The sequence below is a fragment of the Sciurus vulgaris genome (assembly GCF_902686455.1).
Source record: "Sciurus vulgaris genome assembly, chromosome: 1".
In the NCBI taxonomy this organism is placed as follows: Eukaryota; Metazoa; Chordata; class Mammalia; order Rodentia; family Sciuridae; genus Sciurus; species Sciurus vulgaris.
The window spans coordinates 26746441-26772876 of NC_136461.1; the positions used below are offsets into that span (position 1 = coordinate 26746441).

General features: G+C 40.3%; 1 protein-coding gene across 1 annotated transcript in view; it reads left to right on the forward strand.

Annotated features, from left to right (window-relative positions):
* The first annotated feature begins 5109 nt into the window (after positions 1-5109).
* The window catches only part of THRAP3 (thyroid hormone receptor associated protein 3), a 55643-nt gene continuing 34316 nt past the window's right edge, over positions 5110-26436 (forward strand). Inside the window, exon 1 of the mRNA XM_079130090.1 lies at positions 5110-5234. The gene's annotated coding sequence lies outside the window, so the exon portion shown is untranslated. The remainder of the gene's footprint in view (positions 5235-26436) is intronic.

The window sequence follows — 26436 nt, forward strand, 5'->3', positions numbered from 1 at the left end:
TTTATTTTGAGACAGGGTGGATCTCACTAAACCGCTCAGGTTGGCCTAGAATTTGTGATCCTCCTGCCTCACCCTCTCAAGTAGATGGAACTAACGGTGTGTGGCCCCAGCCCTGAGAGCCTCTTGCACACAATACATAGCTCTAACAATTTCTCTCAGTTATAACTCCAACTTAGAAGTGACAGAAACTCAACTCATTTGTTGCTCATGGCATGGAAAAGATCAGAAGTGCTGCTCACTTCAGGCACGGCTATATCCAAGGGCTCAACAGATACAACAGATAATATGTCTTTCTCAGCTCATGGCTCTGCTTTCAAACTGTGTTGGCTTCACTCCAAGGAAGGTTCTAGCTGCAAAGAAGATGGTTAAGAAGCCTAGGCCAATGCTCTTCCAGTTTAGCAATCCCAGAAGAACAGGAGGTTCCCTTTCTGGGTGTTCCAGTCAAGATCTCAGGCTAACACTCATTGCCTTGCTATCTTGGTTTGAGCCACCTGCCAATCACAGTGGCCAAGGGAATGAAATGTACTGATCAGCCCGTTACCTGCTCACCATGGAGCCAGAGTTGGGGAGGATTAGGTTCTCAGAGGATTACCAGAGTGCTCTCAAGAGGATGCTGACCAGGCCGAACGACAGATGGCTATTCTATTTGCTCCTGGGTTCATGGAAAGATGAGATGTGTAGAAATCCCAAGAATGTAAGGCAGAATTGGACAAATGTCGAGTTGGTGTTAAGGGAGGAAGGTTCTAAACTGACTTTTGACAGGTGAGACTGCTTGGGAGGAAAAGCATGAGTAGGCAGCAAGAGGCAGGAGGCTAGAGTGTGGTGAAGATGAGGACATGACTGCAGTACTATGTTCGAAGCAACCAAAACTGGTTAAGGACAAGGAGTCTGGTTGGTGGAGAGTCTTGAGGTTATCTTCCATTCTAAGGCAATGGATAGCCTTTGAAGGTGAAGGTGAAGCTGGAGAGAGTCAGAGGTTAGACCATTCGGGGCCTTTTGACCACTTTGAGGATTTGTCTGATCCTGAGAGCCAGGGAAGGACTTGACCAGAACTGTATGTGAGAAACAAGTGCTGTTTACCTTCCAGAGGACGGCCTGGATGGAGAGAGGCAGGAGGCAGGGAGACCAGGGAAGAGAGCTTACCAGAGCCAACACTTTTCTAAAGTGCTTAGAAAAGTGACCTCCAACTTGTGATCCTCCTGCCTCAGCCTCCATGTTGCTGGAATTACAAATATGTACCTTGGTGCCCAGCTAGAGTAATGCTTTAGAAAGGGAAATCTGAATCACAGCCCTCCCCTGCTCATAAACCTTCAATAGCTTCCCATTGTTCTCAGAATAAAACCCAATATCCTCAAACTGAACTATCAAACCTGGTAGGATCTGACTCATGGCTCCAGCAGCCTCATTGTGCTCTATTTCCTATTACTCTCCAGGGCTGATAGAGGGCCTAACAATATGTAGGATGTGGCAAGTTCCTTCACACCACAGGGCTTTTCCATGTATTGCTCCTTCTGTCTGGAATGTTCTTTCCCAATTCTTGACCCAGCTAACTTCATGGCTTGTGGGTAATTTCCTCAGGACCTTCAGATTTTATACCAAGAGTTAGTCAACTGTTTCGTAAGGGGAAAATAGCAAATAATTTAGGCTTTGAAGACTGCAGAGTGTCTGTTGCAGCTACTCATCTCTGCTATGGTAGCAGCCAAAGACAATAGGAAAATGGATGCTGGACTTGACTTTCACATACTTTCTCCATGTCATAAAATGGTTATTCTTTCTTTTGATTTTTATTTTCATCATTTTTTATTATAAAAACAAACTGAGTGGCCATAAATGTGATCCCAGTTATCTGGGAGATGGAGGCAGGAGGATCACAATTTTGAAGCCAGCCTCAGCAATTAATGACATCCCATCTCAAAATAAAAAGGGCTGGGGAGATAAAGTGCCCCTGGGTTCAATCCCCAGTACAAAAAAAAAAAAAAAAAAAAAGAAAAAGTAAATAGGAGGTGTGCCAGAATTGGCCCCTAGGCTGTTTGTAGCTTGCTGACCTTTGTTCTACATTATCAAATAATATAACTTCCTGTATTGCACTTATCACAGTAGTAAAATAATAGGCCTATGATAGACCTTTTGTTTTTCTTCTGGTACTGAGAATTGAGTTGAAGGGTGCTTTACCACTGACCTATAGTCCTCAGCCCTTTTTATTTCATTGTTTTGAGAGAGGGTCTCACTAAATTGCCCAAATTGGCCTTGAATTTGAGATCTGCCTCAGCCTCCAGAGTAGATAGGATTAAGGCATTGACCGCCATGTTAACTGATAAACTTTTTTCTATTTCCTTTTTTTTTTTTTTTTTTTTTTTTTTTTTTAGCATACAAGGCCAGGGATGCTTAAACCCAGTCCTTTTTATTTTTATTTTTTGAGACAGGGTCTTACTAGGATGCCAAGGGTCTCGTTAAGTTGCTGAAGATCTTGCTAAATTGTTGAAGCTGGCCTCAAACTTATAATCCTTCTGATTCAGCCTTCTTCTTTTTGTGTTAGCAGGAATTGAACCTGGGGCACTTAACCACTGAGCAATATCCCTGGCCCTTTTTATATTTTTATATTTTATTTTGAGACAGGGTCTCACTAAGTTGCTTAGGGCCTTGCTAAGTTGCTGAGGCTGGCTTTGAACTTGAGCTCTTCCTGCTTCAGCCTCTTGAGCCCCTGGGATTACAAGAGTGCGCCACCATGACTGATAGACCTATTCATGTTGTCTCCCATGTTGGGAGTAAGCTCTGCGAGGGAAAGGGCTACATTTGTTTTATTTATCCATTTTCTCCTGAGCAACCAGCACAGTGTATGGCCTGCTATAAGTATTCAATATATGAAGAGTGATGAAATGTTCTCTGTTGAAAAGAGCTCAAAACCTAGTGAATGCAGACGCATAAACAATTAACTACAAAATTAGGTAATGCTGTGTTGGAGGGAAGGAGAGCAGTACCAGAAATTAGTGGGAAATTAGGGTATGATGGCCATTTGGAATTACCTAAATGAGTTGAGTTGAAGGTGTAGCTAAGACTAACATGCTCCAAAGAGAGGAGACATGTAGAAGTCACCTGAGTATGTCAGATCAATAAAGGAAGAGAGGCCATTCAGAGAAAAGCTGAATGAGGAGAGGAGAGGATACAGACTGGGACCTTGGGATAAATTTCTTTCCAGGGAAGGGACAGAATTTGATAAGAGAGATATAGAAGAGATCCAAGATACAGTATTTCAGAAACCAAGAGGAGTGAGTGATTTTGTATTTTTGTATCCACCCAGTTTAACACTGTTTCCTGGTTTATGCATTGGTCATAACATAAAGCAAGTACCCAGAAAATCTGTGAATTGAAAATTAAGTTGAATCAGAAAGTTTCAAGAAGTACTACATAGTATACTGCCTACAGGAAGTATTCCCAAGGAGGAATAAGGAGTAAACAGTGTGGAAGGAATGCTGCTGGGGCTGGCAGTCATGAGGGCTGATGTGGCATGGTCTTGGACTTGAGTTGAACCTCGTGAGACTTTCTCTCAACAGATTTTATTGTGTTACTGGAAATTGAATCCAGGGCCTTATGCATGCTAGGTACTCTATGGGAGCTACATCCTCAGCCCCTTTTTAAATTTTATTTTGAGACAGGGTCTCTCTAAGTGGCACAGGACTACTTCAGTCTCCTGAGTTTCAGGCCTGTGCCACTGCACCCGGCTCAAGAGCAGATATTTAAAAAAATGTTTCTTGAACTGGGTATGGCAGCCTATGCCTGTAATCCCAGCAACTGGCTGAAGCTGAGCATCAGGAGTTTGATGCTGGTCTGCACCACTTTGGGAGACCCTGTCTCAAAAAACAATTACAAGGGCTGGGGTGGTGGCTCAGTGGTAGAGCGCTTGCCTAGCATGTGTGAGGCATTGGGTTCGATTCTCAGCACCGCATATAAATAAATGAATAAAATAAAGGTCTATCAACATCTAAAAAAATTTTTAAAAAAATTTAAAAAAAAAGTACCGATATAGATAGATAGGTATCTAGATAGATAGATAGATCGATCTACATACATACATCTATACATTGTCTTCTTTGGCCTGGGCATGCGGAAATCCATCAAAATTCATCTCTGCTCTCAAAGACCTCACAGTCTGGTGGGAAGGCAAAAACAGCAGCCCGGACAATGAAAATACGAAGTGCAAACTCAATTTAGGAGCAGAAGAGGAGAACTAGTAAACTTGGAGAGTATCACAGAATAGGTGACATTTAAGCTAAGAGTTCACTAGGGCAGCAGTTGCAGAGGAAATGAGCCTGTGCAAAACCCGGATAAATGCAGTGGTTCTCAAACTTGTGTGCGCCCAAGAATTATAGGAGAAAGCTGTTTAAAACTCAGATGTCACGGCTAAGTTCCCTAGCTGACTCCTGTGTCAACAGGCAAGTGTCACCCATTTTAACAAACTTCCTTCCGAGGATCACACTCAGAAAAACCTCTGTGTTCCCATTCTCACGGAAGCGGGTCGAAGAGGCAACCAGAGACGAGGCTGAGATCGCTGCCCATCGCAGCTTCGGCGTCTCCGAAGGAGGTCACACTATCACAATTAAACAAAACCCCTCCATTTTGCGTTGCACTTTCAAGGTACTGGATGCTTTCGTGTATCTTACTTTGTCGGAGCAATAACTCTGGGATTAGGATTCTGAATCTCATTTTATAGGGAAGGTTTAGAGAGGAGAGTCGTTTGCTCAAGGTCACAAAGCGAGAGGTGGCAAGGCAAAGTATGAAAACCAGGCGACATTCCCAGCTCCAAGACTTTCGGACGACGCAGGCCAGCGAGTGGGTGGGGCTCAGTCTATCCCTAGAGGCTGGTTCCAAAATGGTGGGGGCAGTGGCGTCAGCAACGCCCCCGCCCCTTCCGTCCACCTTCCTCCCTCTTCCCCAGGCCACCAGGCGGGGGGAAGGGAAGGAACGGAGCACCCCACGTGACTGCCGACAGCGCGGCGCGTGACGCCAAGCGGCGGGCTCAACGCTCGCTTTGTCTTTCGGGAAATGTAGTTCAGGAGTTCGCCCAGTTGGCGAGGAGGGGACCGACATAGGACTACATTTCCCAGGAGGCAGTGGAGCGACGCAGCCGCGGCGGTCTACGGAGAGCGGGGACGCGGGGCGCGCTGTCGGGCGGGGGCGAGGTTCGGGCCGGTTGTGCCGTTGCGAGGCTGTAGCTGCGGTCGCTGCGGTGGGCCCAGGTGAGTGAGCGCCTCTGATGGGAGTTAGGACAGCTCCACCGGCTCCGGTCCTTTTCTCTTTTCTCTTTCCACTGCGGCGGCTGGGTCTGGGTTGGGGGAAAGGCCTGGTGTAGAGCCGCTCCTCCGCGCTTACACCCGGGCCTCTTCTCAGCGGGCCCCGCTCCCTCCGGCTCCTCCCCCTCCCCGCCCTTCAGGGTTTCCCCTCGCTTGGGCCTAGCTCTTGAGGCTCGGGGCTGCCTCCTTTGCCGGGCAGCGCCTACACTTTTTTCTTCTCTTTGCAATCTGTTCGGGGAGGCTTCCACTTTTCCTTCCTCCCCACCTTTTGATCTTACGAACCCTCTTATTTGGAGTCTCCTTTTCCCGGAACTCCTGAATGCCCTTCCCCCCTCCTTGTCTCCCCATTGGCCTGGTTCTGTCTTCTCTTAGGGCGCATGTTGCTGGCACTCAGTAAATGTTAATACTTCCGTTCTATTCTGCCTTGTGGCCAAAAGAGGGATAATCCACATTTATCTCCTTTCAAAAAAAATAGTGTTCCTACTTTCTTTCTTGGGCTGGAATTGAGGCCGACTTGCATTCCAGTGGTAATTGGCGTGTGCCCTGCTTATGTGGAGTAGTTTCTCTTGGCACCTAAGCAACTTTTATCAGCTATTATTTGCTCTTCTAAATCTTAGGGGTGGAGCGTGGCGGCGGAAACTGGTGAGCAACACTGGTGGCCAGAAGTTGGAAGCCATCGGTGGGAGTGCAGTGTTTAAGGGGAAGTTGTTAATTGGATTGAAGGGAAAACATTTGAGAGAGTGGTAGGGCCTGGCCGGACTGAGCTGGTAAAACTTAAGTGGGCAGCATAACGGAAGGATCCTTGAGCCGGTCTTCCGGAGTTCATATTTTGGCTGTGCCAATTTTTGATTTTAGGTCGAATCTTGAGTTCCAAGTGCTTTGGTTTTCTTATTTTTAAAACAACAGTGCTAAAATAGCAGGGGATACCGTCCCTTATAGGGTTATTGTGAAGACCAAGTGAAGTAAAGACCATTTAGCCGCTATCATCAACATTCTCTTCGTCACGTATAGGATTTCTAGTTTGTGGTCCCAGAGTGGAAGGCGATGTATCATACCCTCAGTTTTTTTCCCTTTCAGATTTCCTTCCTTGTTTTTGTGAAAGTATTACCGGTAGTCTTTTTTTTTTTTTTTTTTTTTTTTTGGTACTGGATATTGAGCCCTGGGGCTCTTTACCACTGAACTACATCCACAACCCTTTTTCTTTTCTTTTTTGAGAAGGGGAGTCTCTTGCCAGAGGCTTTCTAGGCCTGCACTACCATGCCTGGCGTGGCCTGTCCTGTTGTCTAGACAGTCTGATGTGTATATTATTCAGTAGAAGCCTGTTAAAAGTACAGAAATGGTTTCTGCCTTGAAAAACGTGGAGTAAACTGGGCTGTTTGTTTTTTGGTACATGTAAATTTTGTGAACTGATGTTTGTGTTTTAGCCATATCAAGAACAAGTTGTGGTGCAGTGATTTAGGCTTTGATTGCATTTTGTAAAAACTGAAGTTTCTGTTAGAAACTGTTCAATTAAAAGCTTTTTTAGGGCTGGGGTTGTAACTCAGTGGTAGAGCCCTTGCCTTGCATGTGTGAGGCACTGGGTTCGATTCTCAGCACCGCATATAAACAAATAAATAAAAATAAACATTTTTCAACAACTAAAAAACTTTTTTTAAAAAAGCTTTTTATGTCTAGTAAATCCCATTTTTTAAAGAAATATTTGTAGCCCCAGTGAAAGGTGTCCAGATGTGTAGAATCTTCAGATTGAGTACAGTCCTATCTATTTATTTATTTATTTGTTTGTTAGTTTGTTGTTTGTTTTTAGTGCTGGGCATTGAACCCCAGGGCCTTATGCATGAACTGTGTCTCCAACTCAGTATAGTTCAATTTTAGCACTGGTGGTGATGGTAGTAGTAGCTGTTCTTATACTCTTGAATTTGATTTAACCAATGAAATTATGTATTACAGGGTTGGGGATGCAGCTCAGTGATAGAGCACTTGCCTGGCATGCATAAGGCCCTGGGTTTAACCCCAGCACTGCCAAAAAAAATAAATAAATAAAAACTCCCACAAACAAATAAATATAAGGAAAAAAAAAAAGGATTCCAAAGAGTGATCTGTTTTATACTGAAAAATTGGAAGGAGGAAGAACTTGGGAGTATACCCAAGACTAGCATGGAGATGGGGAAAGAAGAGGCTGAATGGGAGAGCTCACAGGCATATAATTTGTGTTTTAGATTGGCTAGTTCTAATTATGAAGAATGTTAGGGTGCTGGCCTTTCTCCTGAGCCTACTGACATCCTTCATTGAAGAAAATGTGGTTCATGCTTTTTTTACTCAAATGTTAGACTAGTGAAGTGCTTCACACACACTTATTCTATAAACATCTAAGATCAATTCTCTATTTAACCCTGATTGTTTGACTGAGTGAGTCAACAAATAGTATCAGAGAGCCAACTATATTCTAGGCCTGTTTGTGCTGGGCACTGTGTGGGCATTGAAGTGTGAGACTGGTACGGTCTTGTCTTCTGGGAATTTACAGGATAGTGGGGTAAGTAGATAAATTATACATTGAGAAAAGTGGCATGAAGGTCAAGCTGGAGATTTCCGTAGGTACTTAAAGGGGGCAGACCTAACAGTAATTAGAAAAGTTCCTTTTGGGGAGAGTGAGGAACCAGTTAGGTAGAGTGTCAAGGAAGCAGCAAGGAAGATGGTCAGAATTTAGTGTGCTTTCTGAACTCAAAGAAAGCCAAGTGTAACTGACACATAGTAAGGAGAGTATTTAAAGATGAGTTGGTGTGGGCTGGGCATGTGGCTTAGTGGTAGAGCTCTTACCTAGTGTGCGGGGAAACTCTGGGTTTAATCCCCAGCACCTCACATACAAAAAAGAACAGAGATGTTTGGTGTTTTAGGAAAGCTGTTGAGGTATCCTGGTAGATGGGGGGTAGGGGTTTGCTATGATGGGTATGTGTATGTGTGTGAAAATGAAGTCATTTACAACAACAAAATTTCTGTTATTTCAACAGTACAAACGAGGAAAAAAGAGGATTTGTGACTTCATTTGGTACTGTGGATTGAACCTAGGTTCACTTTAATATGAGCTACCTTCCCTAGTCCTTTTTGAGACAGAGTCCCATTAAGTTGCTTAGGGCATTGCTGATTTGCTGAGGCTGGCCTTGAACTTGTGATCCTCCTGCCTCAATGTGCTGAGTTGCTGGGCTTAAGGCATGTGCCACCGGCCCGGTTTAAAGTTACTTTTGCAGAGATGTGGAAAACAGATTGTGGAAGATGTTTAGTGAAGAGGCTACTAGTCCCTGGAGATGTCAGTTGCTTAATGTAGAGTGTTGGGATGGAGATGTAGCTGTAGAAAGAAGTACGGGGTTTGGCGTTTAAGTAAAGTTTAGTGTTCTCTAGAGCAGGATACTTTTTTTTTTTTCCTCTCCCCAGTACTGGGTATGAACTCGGGGGCAGGCGGGGGGGCATTACCACTGAGCCATGTTCCTAACCCTTTTTATTTTTGTGTGAGATGGGGAGTCTCACTAAGTTACCCAGGCTGGTCTTGAACTTGGAATCTCCTGCTTCGGCTTCCCAGATAACTGGGATTATAGGTGTGAGACTCTGTACCCAGTTGAGGGCACTCCGTCTGTGTTTATGGATTCTACAGGGCCCGTGAACTCTAAAACTTTTGTTTTTTTTTTTTTTTTTTTTTTGAGACAGTCTTGCTAAGTTGCTGGGGCTGGTCTTGAACTTGAGATTCTTCTGCCTCAGCATCCTGAGTCACTGGGATTGCAGGTGTGCACTGCCACAATTGCCTGAACTATTAATTTTTTGAGGGTGTGCATTTTATCTTTCCCTCTGTATTGGAGTCTCAAAAAGGTTTAAGAACCACTGCTTTAGACTTCATAATACAGATTCATAACCCATAAAAAAGTAATCGTCTAAGGTATACTAGGGCAAGAAGAGACACAGGCACCCCTTCTAAAAGATTCTTTCCTAGTCTTTCAAAGGAAATGAATTGAAATGTTATGTGCTGTTTTAGTTTTTAAGGTAATGATTATGTTCATATTGAGAAAGCTGAAATTTTGGTAAGTCCAGTTTCATAGAAATCTGTTCCTAATGTTTTCTTCCATTGTTTTTTTTTTTTTTTAAATTTTCTTAATTGTAGATGGACACAGTGCCTTTGTTTCATTTATTATTTATTTTATGTGTTGCTGAGGATCAAACCCAGTGCTTCACACATGCTAGGCAAGCACTCTACCATTGAGCTATAACTGCAGCCCCTCTTCCATTGGGTTTTGTTTATGGTTCTTGTTTTAGTGGCAGAAATGGTGCAACTTACTGTGAAATAGTAAGATGATTTTCTCCTTCAAAAATTAGGGGTTTTACATGTGTATTCATGTCTCTTTAGTGTATTTTCAGATGATAGTGTTTTACTGGAATCATAGGGTGTGTTTTCTGCTTCAGAAGTTACAGTTCTGCCCCTAGGAGAACTGTGTATTTTTCTTTTCATGACAGAAGTTGAAAACAGGCTTATGGACTAAATCCATTCTCCAGATGTATTTTGTTTGGCTCGGTGTTATAATTTGAATTAGTTGTCAACATTTAAAAACAGGGCGATTTTATATAAAAATTTGGATTCATGCTGCTCTTGAAAAATAAGATTTGGCAAGCTGGATGTAATGGTGCATGCCTGTAATCCCCAACTCAGGAAGCTGAGTCAGGAGAATTGCAAGTTCAAAGCCAGCCTCAGCAACTTAACAAGGCCCTAATCAACTTAGCAAGACTGTCTTGAAATAAAAAATGAAAAGGGCTAGGGATGTGACTCAATGGTTAAGTGCTCCTGGGATCAATCCCTGGTACCCCAAAAAAAAAAAAAAAAAAAAAAAAAAAAATTCTGGCAGCCACGAATCTGTGTTTCTGTTTTGCAGCAGCCATCTTTTGTGGTTTGTGCATGTTTTCCCCTCCAGTTTGCCATGGACCCCTACCACAGGCTGACATGTATCCCTGATGTGGAGCAGAGAATCCATTGATCCTTATTGATTTATATGTTATTTGTTGTAGACATTTTAGTTTGTTTCTTTTCTGGATGTATGATACAGGTCTCTAGTGTTCCCATTCAAAGTCATTTTGCTGTCTTAACATAATATCACTAATTTATTTCTTTCGATTCCTTATTTCCTTCCTTTAGGTGACTTTGAAAGAGGATGGTGAAGTGTAAGGGGGAAAATAATCCCAAAACCTTGAATTGTTTCATTTCCCAACTGAAGAAACCCCAGGACTTTTAGAAAGCATATAGGCATTGATCTGATACCTTTTTTAGCTGACATATGGGCAGTGCCCTCATTTTTGTTCTTCCTGGTTTTGCTTTGTAGCATTGGGAGTGTAACTGCATAGCTTAACCTGTCTCAGAAGATAGAAGTTGCAAAGCAAAGGCAAATTTCTGTATGTCTTACTATAAGACATTTAATCCTTATCTTGAAAGAACCAGGGTTATTTTAAAATGTAGTAAACATCTGTGAAGCCCATTGCTTTGCTTTTAGTAGTCCTGTGTGTGTGTTAGAGGTTAATAACTCAATTTTCTCTCTTTTAGTAAAAAGGGTGGGATAAATAAAGGATTGATGGAGTAATTCATGGAGGTAAGACTGTTTTTTAAAATTACCCAGAAGGCCAGATGTGTTGGTGCAGGCAGGAGCATCACAAGTTCAAGACCAGTCTTGGCAGTTTCAGGAGCCCCTCCAGCTGTGCTGTAGCAGTGATAGAGCTCAGTGCTTAGCATGTGCTAGGCTGGAGTGTTAACTATATTTGACTTCTAGAGAAAGGGCAATGTGAGAAAAACTTCCTTGTTTCAGGCATAGTAAAACGATCCTTATATTGAAACCCAGCTTTATGTATTCTTAACTTGTGCTTGTTGTCACACGGACTTGCTCTATCACTTAGTTTTTGGAGTTTTGTTTCTTTCAGGTACTGGGGATTGCACCCAGAGCCTTACAGAACCAAGAGCTTGCTGGGCAAGCATTCTACCTCTGAGCTGCAGCCCTAGCCCCTTTGGCAATTTTGATGTACCTTTGTATGCATGTATGTCACTTTGGGAAATGTCCTGAGGGAGCCCTTCTTGGGCTACTGTGTAACCCTACTCTCCTTATCAACTGATACTGCCCCCATCTTGATCCTCCATTATTATTATTATTATTATTATGTGACATTCTAATATTTTAAATCTTTGTGTTCCACCCTTTATCTCTTTTTAGAGAATAAGCAGGGGTTTGTTTGATTCACTGTTAAATCCCTATCTAGAATGTTTTGTTATGTAGAAAAGACTTAGTAAATATTTAAAAAACGAGTTAATATGAGAATAAATAGATGACTAACTGGATGGTAGTCTTTGGAAGTACTCTCACTGTCTAGTCCTAGTTACTCAGTTTTTGTTAAGTCACCAATTGAAAAGAATTTGTGTGGTAGTTAAGTGAAGAGCTTTCAGAGGGGCAAGAAATAATATGCATTTTAGTGGAGGTAGGTCTTTTTTTTTTTTGGTTGTGGTACTGGGGATTGAACCCAGGGTTGTTCTATCAGAGCTTTTTGTTTGTTTATTTAGAGGCAGGGTCTTACATTACTGAAGCTGGCCTTGAACTTGAAATCTTCCTGCCTCATCCCAAATCCCTGGGGACAAAGTGCTATATTACCCTCTAGTGGGGGGTAATGTTAATACAGTATATTTTGTCAAAACTTACTGAACTGTGTTCTTAAAATGTATATATTGCATGAATTACAAATTTGATCATAAAAATTTGTGTTCAAAACCCATCTTATAAAGGCTAATTTGCGGGCTGGGGAGATAGCTCAGTCGGTAGAGTGCTTACCTTGCAAACACAAAGCCCTGGGTTCGATCCCCAGCACCGCAAAAAAAAAAAAAAAAAAAAAGGCTAATTTGCAACTGCAGATAACTTTGAAATGTTATGATAATGATAGTTTTCCTTGAATTTTTAGTAAATTTTAGCCAAATCTAGATTGGACAGAAGGGCTGGGGATGTAGCTCAGTTGGTAAGAGTGCTTGCCTAGTATATGTGAAGCCCTCGGTTCAATTGCGAGCACACCATCCCCCCACCAAAAAAAAATCCTTGTGGTCTTTGATTGGACAGGAAGCTTTTAAATATTCTCTGAAGTGAGAGGGTACCTCTGGAGCTACTCAGGGAAAGGTTAAGGTGGTGGGACTCTTGAACCCCCAACCTCGTTTCAGTTAAAATAGTTTTGCATTTATATTTTATACTCAGGTTCTGTTTTAACATTTTGGTTTTATGCATTTATTTTTTTTATGTGGTGCTGAGTATTGAACCCAGTACCTCACAAGTGTGAGGCAAGCGCTCTATCACTGAGCTCCAGCCCCAACATTGTTTTTTTTAAGAAAAAGATAAAACTCCTGAGTGCCCTAAGGACCTTCCATCCTGACCCCAGGGCTTATTTAAGCACGACATACCTAATAAAATCCTTGAATAATCTTGTCATTATTTTTTTATCCCTGCTCACAGATGGGTGTTGAAAAATTCAGACATTACAGAAGTATATAATGAAGTTCAGGTCATTAACAGTTTGGATATATAGAAGAGGTATCTACTGTTTTGATGTGTTGCACATGTACATTTTTGCTTTTTCTTTGGTACTTGTTGAAGGCATTTTTGAGTAGTAATGGTAGACAGTAAGGAACCATGGAGGAAATAGGAATAAAACTCTTGGGTTTATTTATGAAAGCTTAGTATTTAAAACCTTGCTTCAAAAGAACTTCAGTTGCTCCCAGTGATGCAGGAGGCTGAGGAAGGAGGCTCAAAAGTTTGAGACCAGGCTGTGTAACACAGCAAGACCCTATCAAAAAAAGAGGGGAAGATAGCTTGGTGATTAAGCACCCTTAGATTCAGTCCTCAGTACCCTCCCCCCAAAAAAGTCCCATAAGTTGCAAAAGCTTTTTATTTTTTTTATTAAAATCTTTATTTTTACAGACTGCATTTTGATTCATTGTACACAAATGGGGTACAACTTTTCATTTCTATGGATGTACACAATGTATATTCACACCATTTGTGTAATCATAAATATACATAGGGTAATACTGTCTGCATTCTCTTTCCATCCCCCACTCCCTTCCACCCCATTTTCCTCTACATCATCCAAAGTTCCTTCATCATCCCCCACCCCCCTTATATATCATCATGCACTTAACAGAGAAAACATTCGGCCTTTGGTTTTTGGGGCTTGTCCTATTTCACTTAGCATGATATTTTCCAACTTCATCCGTTTACCAGCAAATGCCATAATTTTATTCTTCCTTATGACTAACATTCCATTGTGTGTATATACCACAGTTTCTTTATCCATTCATCAGTTGAAGGGCATCTCCGTTGGTTCCATAATCTAGCTATTGTGAATTGAGCTGCTATGAACATTGATGTGGCTGTATCACTGTAGTATGCTGATTTTAAGTCCTTTGGGTATAAACCGAGGAGTGGGATAGCTGGGTCAAATGGTGGGTCCATTCCAGGTTTTCTGAGGAATCTCCATACTGCTTTCCAGAGTGGCTGCACCAATTTGCAACTGCACCAGCAATGTATGAGTGTGTCTTTTTCCCCCACATCCACGCCAACACTTACCATTGCTTGTGTTCTTGATAAATAGTCATTCTAATTGAAGTTAGATGAAATCTTGGGTGGTTTTAATTTGCATTTCTCTAATTACTAGGGATGATGAGCACTTTTTCATATATTTGTTGATCACCTGTTTATCTTCTTCTGTGAAGTGTCTGCCCAGTTCCTTAGCCCATTTATTGATTGGGTTCTTTGTATTTTTGGTGTAAAGTTTAAGTTCTTTATAAACTTCGAAAATGAGTGCTGTCTGAAGTGTGTGTGGAAAAGATTTTTTTCCCACTCTGTAGGCTCTCATTTGACATTATTGATTGTTTCCTGTGCTGAGAAAAAGCTTTTTAGTTTGAATTTATCTCATTTATTGATTCTTGCATTTATTTCTTTCACTATGGGGGTCTTGTTAAGGAAGTTTGATCCTAAACCAGCGTGATGGAGATTCGAGCCTTCTTTTTCTTCTATTTGGTGAAGGGTCTCTGGCCTAACTCCTAGATCCTTGTTCCATTTTGAGTTGAGTTTTGTACAGGGTGAGAGATAGGAGTTTAATTTCATTTTATCGCATATGGATTTCCAATTTTGCCAGCACCATTTGTTGAAGAGGCTATTTTTCTGCGTTATGTTTTTGGCACCTTTGTCTAGTATGAGACAGCTGTACTTATGTGGGTATGTCTCCTTGTCTTCTATCCTGTACCATTGGTCTACCTGTCTATTTTGGTGCCAATACCTTGTTGTTTTTGTTACTATTGCTCTATAGCAGAATTTAAGGTCTGGTATTGTGATACCTCCTGCATCATTCTTCCTGCCCAGGATGGCTTTGGCTATTCTGGGTCTTTTGTTCTTCCAGATGAATTCCATGATTGCTTTTTCTATTTCTATGAGAAATGTCATTGGGATTTTAATTGGAATTGCGTTAAATCTGTATAGCACCTTTGGAAGTGTGGCCATTTTGATATTAATTCTGCCTGTCCAAGAACATGGGAGATCTTTCCATCTTCTGAGGTCTTCTTGAATTTCTTTAATGTTCTGTAGTTTTCATTGTAAAAATCTTTTACCTCTGGTTAGATTGAGTCCCAAGTATTTTATTTTATTTTATTTTTTTTTTGAGGCTGTTGTGAATGGAGTTGTTTTCCTCATTTCCCTTTCAGCAAAAGCATTTTGTTTATGATATTCCTCTTATTTTCTTGGAAATTATTGGAAAGTGATATGTTGATTTTGGGGTTAATGGTGATTGCTTCATCTTTGTTCGTAACAGAATTTAACTTTATCTCTTTGCTGTTTCAGTTTTATTAGTCACTTAAATTGTTATTGCTAGACATTTTTATTTTCAGCAAGTATAAATTGTTTGATCATTTAGTCAGCCAAGGGTGATTAAAGTAGCTTTCAATGTAATGTCATTGAGTTGTACTGTAGAACTAGGAAGACAATATATTTGATTGTTGGATTGTCTTCCTTTTTTTTTTTTAAAGAGTGGGTTCTCCAGCACTTGCCTAGCCTGAGGCATGAGGACCTGGGTTTGATCCCTAGTATCGCCTACCCCCAACATTTGCCCCCCACCCAAAAAAAAAAAAAAAAAATAGATTCTTACTATGTTGTCGATGCTGGACTCAAGTCCTAGACTCAAGTGATCCTCCCGCCTCAACCTCCCTAGTAATGGAGTACATCATGGTTGGTTTATTGTCTTTTTTTCTTTCTTTTTTTTTTTTTTTTTTTTGGCAGTACTGGGAATTGAACTCAGGGACTGTTTTCAACTAGCTATGTCCCCAACCCTTTTTATTTTTTTTGTTTTGAGTCATGACTTTGCTAAATTGCTGAGGGGCTCACTAAATTGCTGAAGCTGGTCTTAAACTTTGAATCCTCCTGCCTCAGCTTCCCAGATTTCTGGGATTACGTTTGTGCTTCATCACACTTGACTATTCTTCACTTTACAAAACAACTGGGTAAGGACTGGAATTTGGACTGATGCAAGGACTGCATTTTATGTTATTAGACTCCTTTTTTCCAGAAGGTAGGGAAATGAGGCATGAATTACTTGTTAAATGACTATAAAATGCCAGTTATTTACTGAAATGAAAATATTTGGTGTACAGAGTATTTATTGATATACTTTTAAGATTTAATTTCTATCAGGATTATTTATTTATTTGTTTTTTAGATACAGGATTTTGTTTGTTGCCCAGGTTGACCTTGAGCTCCAGATTTCATGATTCTTCTGCCTCAGATTATCTTGTAGAAGTAGACTATTGCTTAAGTCTGGGCTTCAAATGTTTTCATTAGAACCCTGGATATTTATGTTGGGTGAGCTAAAGCTTAATTGTTCAATGTCTTTATTTTGGGACTGTGGTAGGTATATTTATTCTCACCAAATTAGTGTCAATACAGCTGTTATGATCTCATTGAATGTGGCTTAAATAAATTTTTGGAAAATTTTAGTCAGCAATACTTATAGAGGATTTAGTCTCATAAACTGTCTTTTAAATTCCATCATTCCTTTAAGGTGTGTGTTGTCCTCATACTGTGTAGGTTAAGCATTCTGCATCAAATGTATGCATCAGGGATAACGATTTCTTTTTTTCCTCAGACATTTTATTATGAAAGAGTTTATATAGTCATCTTCCTCCCCTCCCCCGTGGTACTGGGTATCAAACCTAAGGGGCATTTTACCACTGAATTACATCACCAGTCCTTTTTATTTTTAATTTTGAGACAGGGATTCAAATTAATTTTAATATTTAGACAAGTGAGCCTTGAACTCCTGGTCCTCCTGCCTCAGCCTCATGAGTAGCAGATTAAGGGGTCTCCCACCACAATTTTTAAAAAAATAGTTGACCCATCCTAGTGGGTGTGATGTGGTAGCTCATTGTAGTTTCGGTTTGCATTTTTTAATGATTATGTACCATTTGTGTATCTTTGGAGAAGTAGTTCAAATATTTTGCCTGTTTCCCATTTTTTTAATCTTTAAGTTACATCAATACACTTCACATTTAAATATTTCAGCATACATATTGTTAGCTACAGTTCAGTATTTGCTTATGATTCTCCCTTTTTGGGGGGAGAGAAGGTAAAATTACATAAAATAAGTGGTTGTGGTTTCTTTAATTCTTGAGTGCCTTATTAGAGGAATTTGGGGTGCCAGTTTTCAGCTGGAATGGTTTGCTTTTCCTTTAACGATGTTTGTCAGATTTATTTTGTGTCAAATAATTTAATATTGTGACCATATAATTTACCTTTTTCAATGTGTGTGTGTGTGTATTTATTTTTTGTCAGAACTGGGATTGAATCCAGGGCCTTGCACATTCTAGACAAGAGTTCTTCCACTGAGCTAAATACCCAGTCCTTCAACCAGTATACTATTGAGAGAGGATACTAGGAATAATATACATGAATTGTGACTTCATTGAGCAAACCTGGATCTGAATATTAAAGAAACACATTAATAGATTGGATTTTTTTTTCCAGTACTGGAGATTGAACCCAGGGCACTGTACCACTGAGCCACATCCCTCAATTTTAATTTTTATGTTGAGACAGGATCTCATTAAGTTGTCCAAGCTGGCCTCAAATTTGTAACCGTCCTGCCTTAGCCTCCCAAATTGCTGGGATTACAGGTGTGCACCATCACACCAGGCCTTCCCCCACCCCCAATTAAAGAGACAGGGTCTTGCTGTGTTGCCCAGCTGGCATTAAAGTAGGCTCAGGCTTTTCTTCTGTCTCAGCCCCCTCAGTAGGTGGGACAGCGGCAGACAGGCAGCACCACCCCCAGCCTACATTGTCAGTCTCCCCCTCCTCCCACACAATAAATGCTTAAGCATTTTATGCTCTTTATCACATTTAATTCCATACAAGGTAAGTGAAAAGTTATTTGTGACACTGGGGATTGGACCGAGGGGCCTTCTACTGCAGAGCTATATCCACAGCCCCTTTTATTTTTTTCATGAAACAGAGTCTCCATAAGTTGCCCAGGTTAGTCTCAAACTCTCAATCTTTTTGCCTCATCTTCAGAAGATTATAGGTGTGTGCCACTACTCCCAACCTCCCAAATTAATATAGTCTCTTTTTGGCAGATTGAGTACTGGGATTGAACTTGGGGGCACTCAAACACTGAGCCACATCTCCAGCCCCATTTTGTGACGGTCTCACTGAGTTGCTTAGTGCCTCACTTTTACTGAGCCTGGCTTTGAGTTCACGATCCTCCTGCCTCAGCGTCTTTAATGTAGTCTTTGAATACAAGCTGTTTAGAACTTCTTGGGCTACATTGTAAATTCCTCCTCCTTTTTTGAGAAAAAAGATTACCGTATATACATTTTACACTAACATAAAGAATACCTAAAAAATTTTACAGATCAGTATTTTATGAAACTTCAGTATGACTCAAACTTTTTTTTTTTCCCCTCTGTGATACTGGGAATTGAACTTAGGGGTGCTTTACCACTGAGCAACATCCCCATCACTTTTTATTTTAGACAGGGATTTACAGATGTATGTTTGGGGGAGGGGGTGCTGGGGCCTTGTGAGTGCTTGGGAAGTACTCTTACTACTGATCTACATCCTCAGGCCTCAAGAAACTTAAAACATAGTTACTACTGTTATTTCTTTTATTAAGTGGTTTCTTTTCTTTAGTGTGTATGTGTAAAAGTGATGAAAATCTTGTCTTATAGGGACAGAAGAAACTCATGAACTCTAGAGCTATGTTGACAGTTGAATAAACGTGTGTGTTGAGCATTCTAGAAATTCTCAAATGAAATTGTTTTATAGTCTGTTTGGATATAGCATTGTAGTGAATATGAATAATATCCCAGCAAATCGATACGAACTCTTGGTTCAGAAGCAGTGGATCCGATATCTGTATTTTCTTTGTGTGTATCAACAGCTCCATCAGTAGGGTTTTTTTGTTGTTACTGGGCAGATTGAACCCGGGGGAGGCACTTTACCACTGAGCCACACCCACAGCACTTTAAAAAATATATATATGTGTATACATATATATTTTAGTTGTAGGTGAACACAATACCTTTATTTTTATGTGGTGCTGAGGATCGAACACAGTGCCTCAACACATGCTAGGCAAGCGATTTACCACTGAGCTATAACCCCAATCCCCTGCCCACCCTTTTTATTATTTTGAGACATCTTTCACTAAATTGCTAAGGCTGACTTTGAACATGTGGTCCTTCTGCCTCAGCGTCCCAAGTTGCTAGCTTTGCATGTGTGTACCACTGTCCTGGGCCCAGCAGTTATTTTTTGAGTGAATGATAGCGTTATTTAACTGTCACAAAAGCTTTGTTATCAGTTATGATTATTTCTTTTTTTCTTTTTAGTTTTTAAATATATTTTTAGATGTTGATAGACTTTTATTTCATTCATTCGTTTATATGTGGTGCTGAGAATCAAACCCAGTGCCTCACACATGCTAGATAAGCACTCTACCACTGAGCCCTCTTTTTATTTTTTGAAATAGCTGAAAGAAGGAAGTTTAATGAAAAAAAAAATTAACGCAGTTAACCTGAAGTGCAAGATTTCTCATAAGAGCTAATGCCTACACTGAGCATTTATATGTGGTTTGAGGTGAGCCATGAAAGTAAATGAAAGTGAATTAATTTTGAAGTTGTCAACTAAATTATTGCTCTGGTTATTAGAAAACTAAGGTTTTTGGTTTTGTTTGTGTGTGTGTGCAAGTCTAAAGTATTGCATAGCCTGGCATGGTGACACATGTGTAATCCTACAGATCAAAAGTTCAAGGCCAATCTTGGCAATTTAGCAAGACCTTGTCCTAAAAAAATAAAAAGGTGGGGATGTAGCTCCTGATTCAATCCCCAGTACCCTCCCCTTTCACCCCCCCCCCCCCCAAAAAAAAAGTATTGCATAAGCTGCAGTGGCCATTTATGTGTTGAGTTCAGGTACTGCCTATGTAAGCCATGAATGAAAGATTGCTTAATTTCGAAGTCAAATAAATTATTGCTCTTTATTAAGAAACTAAAGTTTCTATGTGAAAGACAAAAATATTGCATAAGCTGTAACTTTGTGTGCAACCTGTTATTCCATATGGAATTTCGACCTTGTTATTCTCACCTGATTGTATTCTAGTGACTAATCTTACCAAATTGCCAACAGGAAATCAAGGAGGAGAGAGATCTTTGGTTTCCTTTTTGGGTGTAAAGTATCACGGTAAAGCTATAGAAATACAGGTTTTGTTTTCTGAACTGTTCATCCTCTTGCTGTTAACTAATTCTAACTAGTATGTAGAAAATCACTTTTCAAATTTAGATTGTAAGTTTTGGATACAGTTATTTGGTGCTTTGTCTCCCATCCTAAAGCATTGTGCATGTAAAATTCAGCTTTAATATAGAAACTTGAATAATCTGGTTACTGTTGAAAATATTTTAAACTTGCTTTTTCTTGGCTACATTTATTATAGTTTAAAAAGATGTAATAGTGTAAACATCTTTTCACTGAGTAGTCAGCTCCTGAATTGGACCTAGTGTGGAGTTAAAGAAACTTCTAGGGATTTAACTGATTCATCCCCCCGCCCCCCCCTTCTTTTGCTGGGGATTAGAACTACCAGGGCCATGTGCATACGAGGCAAGCACTCTTACTGAGCTATGTCCCCAGACCTTTTTTTTTTTTTTTTTGGTACTGGGGATCAATCGAGGGATGCTTTCCCATTGAGCTATATCCCCGGTCATTTTTATTTTTTATTTTTGAAACAATGTTATTGCTAAGTTGCTGCTGTTGACCTCAAATTTATGAGCCTCCTACCTTGACCTTCTGGGTCACTGGGATTACAGGTGTAGGCCTTTGCCTAGTTTGGGATTTAACTGATTTGTACTTTCCATTGTTTAAATATATGTGTATCAACTTGGTTTTTTGAAGTTGATTCTGGAAACTGAAAGGTATTTTAAGGGTTTGATTTATTGTTAGAATCTTCATGTCATTTGAGATGGTTGTGGAAGGATGGAAATTGAGCTGCTGTGTGTGGTGGGGTGCAGGTTGGGACAGTGATGGTTGAGAGGCAGTGGGAAGAGCATGTTTAAAGGTGTGGAAGCAGAAAAAAAAATTTTTAAAAATCTTGTTGATGGGCTGGGGATATAGCTCAGTTGGTAAAGTGCTTGCCTTGTAAGCACAATCCCTGGGTTCAATCCCCAGCACCACAAAAAAAAAAAAAAAAAAAAAAAAAATCTTGTTGGATCAAGGATAGAAGCATAGGAGTGAATGGTTGAGGATGGAGTTGTTAGAGCAGGATCAAGGCCTCCCATACCATATTGGATTTTATTCAGCAAGCAAGTGAACCTTTCCATCAGAGGAATTTTATCATCTTTGTGACAAGTTGTTCTGCCATCAAATTTGGACTTTTTCCTGTTGCTTGTTAAAAATGAAAGCAAGCCGGGCATGGTGGCACATGCCTGTAGTCCCAGTGGCTCTGGAGGGTGAGGCAGGAGGATCAAGAGTTCAAAGCCAGCCTTAGCAATTTAGGAGGCATTTAGCAACTGAGTGAGACTCTGTCTCTAAATAAAATATAGGGGCTGGGGTTTTGACTCAGTGGTAGAGCACTTGCCTAGCATGTGTGAGGTACTGGGTTTGATTCTCAGCACTGCATATAAATAAATAAGATCCATTGACATCTAAAAAATATTTTTAAAAAGATAAATAAAATACAAAAAATGGTCTGGGGATATGGCCCTGGGTTCAATCCTCAATACCAATAAAAAACAAACAAACAAAAAAGAAAGCAAATGTGACTTCCCCAGAAGTTGATTATCTGGTCTGATGCCCTGGGTTAAATGGATTGTTAATGGATTGGATGAAAAAAAAATTCTAGCACATTTTCAAAGTATGGAAGATAGACTCTAAATGTATCATCTCCTTTTCTGCTCTGAAATGACTTTTTTTGGTTGACTGAAATTTCTTTACAAATAGACTAAGTTCCATTTATTCTTACAATCAGAACATCCTCTGGTGCCTCTGTGAAGAATACAATTTAGGCAAATTTTAATGAGTTATTTATTTAAGAATGTTTTCTAAGGGCTGGGGTTGTGACCCAGTGGCAGAGCACTTACCTAGCATGTGTGAGGGACTGGATTTGATTCTCAGCACCACATATAAATAAGTAAAATAAAAGGTCCATCGACAACTTAAAAAAAAAAAAAAAAGAAAAGAATGTTTTCTAAGATAAGCCAGGCACTGTGCTGGCCAGTAATCCCAGGGACTCAGGAGGCTGAGGCAGGAGGATCGAGAGTTCAAAGCCAACCTCAGCAATTTATCAAGCCTTTGAGCATCTTAGTGAGACCCTGTCTCAAAATAAAAATAAAAAGGGCTAGGGATGTTGCTCAGTGATTAAGTGCCCCGGGTTCAATCCCCAGTACCAGAAAGAAAGAAGGAAAGAACTAAGACTGATTTCACAAGGTACATTTAAAAACTGTCCCTTAGATAATAACTGGAAGATGAATAAGATAATAGAGCAGACTAGATTAAGGATGTGGCTCATTGTTCTTTAGCAAGTAAAAGGTGTTGTGGCAAGATTTGGGACAGTGCGAGCCAGGATACTTTTAGGCAGTCTAGCTTTAGCTCATCATCTTAGCCTTTTTTTTCTGGGCACAGTTTCTCATCTGTGAAACTAGGAATTATACTAGATATGATCTCCAGAAGTGCTTTCAGTTCATAGTTCTTAGTAGCTCTGTGACCCTAATTGTAGTCATATTTGTCCTAAACACTGATATCCTCCCAGGTCAGCATTTCTGCAATTAGATTGGATTGGGTTGTGATTTTTTTTTTTTTTTTTTAAATCACAAGACACCCAACTCTTCTTCCCCACCTTCCCTTGGTACTGGGGATTGAACCCAGGGTCTTTTACCATTGAGTCACATCCCCAGCAAACCGTTCCCTCCTTTTTTAAAAATTTTGAGGCGGGGTCTCCCTAAGTTGCTGAGGCTGGCCTCAAATTTTGCAATCCTCCTGCCTCAGCCTCCTGAATCTCTGGGATTACAGGCATGTACATTCCTCTACCCAAGTCCTTTTCTCCATGATTTTGCCATCATTTATTTATTTGGTTAGGTACTGGGGATTAAACTCAGGGGTGCTTTACTACTGAGTTATTTTGAGATAAGGTTTTTTTTTTTTTTTTTTTTTTTTTTTTTTTTTGGGGTGCTGGGGATCAAACCCAGGGCCTTGTGCTTGCAAGGCAAGCACTCTACCGACTGAACTATCTCCCCAGCCCCGAGATAAGGTCTCTTTTTAATTTGCTTAGGGCCTCACAGAGTGGCTGAAATTGGCTTTGAACTTGTAAACCTCCTGCTATATATCCTCAGCCCTTTTATTTACTTTTATTGCTATGGTTATGCTTTTGAAGCCAGAACACATTAGCCCTCATATTATTTAAACATGTTGTGCCTTATGGTTTAGAGGACTAGCTTTGTCATTAGGGGTCAAAGGAAAGGGCAAGGTTATCCTTGTGTTTCCTTATCTTTGTTTCTCTTGATAAGGGTCGCCCGGGGAACTTGAGGTGAGGTAACACAAAAAAAAAAAAAAAAAAAAAAAAAAAATTGCTCTTGTTTACAAAAGAGATACAAATGCTGTGGTCTGAGAATATTACCATTTATCCTTTGTTTGAATTTAGGAATTATATGCTAGTTAAGGTTTAGTAGAGTATAGAATGTTGGGGGTATTCCGAGAGCTATGCTGTGTTCTAAGGCATTGCTGTCCTTTACCTGGATTATTTTAGGCAGTATCTACGAATTTATTCTACCCTTTGTCCTTTAAAATTTATTCTCCAGTCAGCAGCCAAGAATCATGTGTGTGCCATTGGCGCTTTCGTCACACACAGTAATTTTTAGGTTTTTTGTTTTTGTTTGTTTGTTTGTTTTTGGTACTGGAGGTTGAACCCAGAAGCACATCCCCGGCCCTTTTTTAAATTTTATTTAGAGACAGGGCCTTGCTAAGTTGCTGAGGCTGGCTTTGAACTCTCGATCCTCCTGCCTCAAGCTCCAGAGCCATTGGGATTACAAGCATGTGCCACTACACCTGGCTGAAGTGTTTTATTTATTTATTTATTAACATTTTTAGCTGTAGATGGACACAATATATTTATTTTTTATGTGGTGGTGAGAATTGAACCCAGTGCCTCACACATGCTAGGCAAGCGCTCTAACACAGAGCCCCCAGCCCTAGTGTTTTAAATTGTAATTCTGATCATTATGCTCTTGTACTCCGAGCACTTGAGTGGGGGCCCACATTACCCAGTGGAAAACAGGTCCTTAGGATGACTTGAAGGCTCCACTCCTGCATCCCTGTCTTTAAGCTTGTTGTACCAATTGCTTCCTGGCAACTTTTTCCTTTGCAGTCACTGTTTAATTACTCTTTTCTTCACACAGGCCTGTTCTCTGCACATGATCTTTCTACTTGCTTTTTCATCTGCTTGACCTATGTTGAAGATAAGGCACAGCATAGTATTTCTCTTGCAGTCTCTGTTCAATTTTTTCATGAGTAAGGCGTTTCCATGCTGCTTTATTGTGACTCTTATTCCCTCGTATGCCTTCACCTGCCCCCCAGTATGTAAGCTCCAGGAAAAAAGGTTTTTGTGTATATTAGTGGTACTGGGGATTGAACCTAGAGGGGGCACTATACCACTGAGCTACATCCCCAGGCCTTTTTATTTTTTATTTACAGGGTCTTGCTGAGTTAGTTGCCCAGGCTGGCCTCAGACCTTTAGTCCTCTGCCTCAGCCTCCTGAATTTCTGAGATTACAGATCTGTACCACCATGCCCAGCTTGAAGGGACTTTTTTAACTATTGAATCTGCCTAGAATAGTGTCTAGTATGTAATTGTTACTAAATACGTTTTTTTGTTGAAAGAATGAACCTTTAGTAAAGTGTAGAAAAGAAAGGGAGTCTGTTGCGGGTAGTGCAGTCTCCTTGCTAAAACATGAGTGTCTGGCCAAGGGAAGTTTTAGGAGATGGAGGTTGTAAAGTATTTCTGTGGATGACCAGATTATTAGTGGCAGGACAAGTTGGTGGGGATGGGCAGTAAAAACATGGTAGGGATGACCCAGGGCTTCCGATGTTTCCTTATGTCATGGAATCAAATAACTAAGAACTGGATCTTCAGGTTTGCTTCTCCTTGGAACAGTGGAAAATGAAAGACTTGTTGGAATGGTACAGTTCTTACCAATATCTGGAAAGGTTTTTGCCTGTGTGTTTTTGCCATCTGGTTAGATTTTGAAGAATGGCTGTTTCAGATGATTGGTTTCTTTAATTCAGTGTGTTGTAGAGTATGGGATTTCCCTCACGGGCAAGTTGACTGATGTGAGATTCCTTTGTCTCTGGCATTACGGAAAGCAGATCAAGTGTTGTCTGATGTAACCCTAACATGAATTCTAAAGATAAAGTGCAATAATACATGCAAAACTAGTTTGAAGAATGAGTTTTCAAAAGTGTTATAATTTTATTGTTATCAACTGAGTATATATTAGCATTGTCTTTAATTTGGTAAAGGGGGTCTTACTGAATACTGCATTCATTGGAATAAAACTCATCCTGTTAATGATTTTAAGAGTAGGTTTTTGTTGATTGTAACATTAATTATCTGATTACAGTTGGTATAGGTCATGATTTTATTGCTTGAATGTTCAGGTTACTCAGCAGACACATCAGTATTAGGTGTATAAAGAGTTTATAGTCCATTGAGGAAATTGATATTTAACAACAGATCATGAGATGGGTGTAAGGAGAGATCTGGCTAGGGTATCACAGAGGACAGTACCTAACCTTGCATGGGAGAGCCAGGGAAAGCTTTTGGGGAAGGAGACCCTCATAGAAATGTTTACACATTTGACAAAAGGGTAGGGGCATTCTAGTTTGAGGAATCTATGGGTGCAAAGAGTTTGCATCCATAGTTTTAGGAAATACTTTCCTTCCTGACTAAACAGGCGAGGATTCAAGCCACAGAGTTCAGAGAAAGGTGAAGTGGGTAGCATGCCCCATCTTGACAGAGTGAATGTTGAGTGCAGAAAGGAAGATTAAGGTCAAGACTGCATCTTTATGAACAGTGACATTTTAGTAACAAGCAGGAGTGAGGACATTATGAGTTTGCTGGTTTTAGAACTTGGTTATAATATGTGTTGTGGGTAATAGTCTGTCTAGCTTTGATGTCTGACTGTGCTCATAGATCTAGGAATATTTAGATAACTGAACAGAAAGATTTTTTGGTATTTGGTACATTTGCCTTCAGAAGTGGAGATGGGGGTATTTTAACTTGACATGTATTTGTTAATTTAGTTTACCTTATCTCAGTTAAATTCTTTTTTCTATTTCAAAGTTCTCCAGGTTGAATTAAGAAGCTTGCAAACTAGTCTTGCATAATGCAAACCCTAACACCTGAAATATGGCCAGTAGACGTGCCAGGTTACAAGAATGAAGGTTTTAGCTTTCCATGCTGTGGGAGGTTAGATGGAGGAAGATACGTGTCAGGCAGATTGACTAAAGGTGAATCATCAGACTGGTACATTTTGCGAGAGAAGCCTGTGTCCACTGGGAATAAAATTGAGGGCTGGAGTTTTT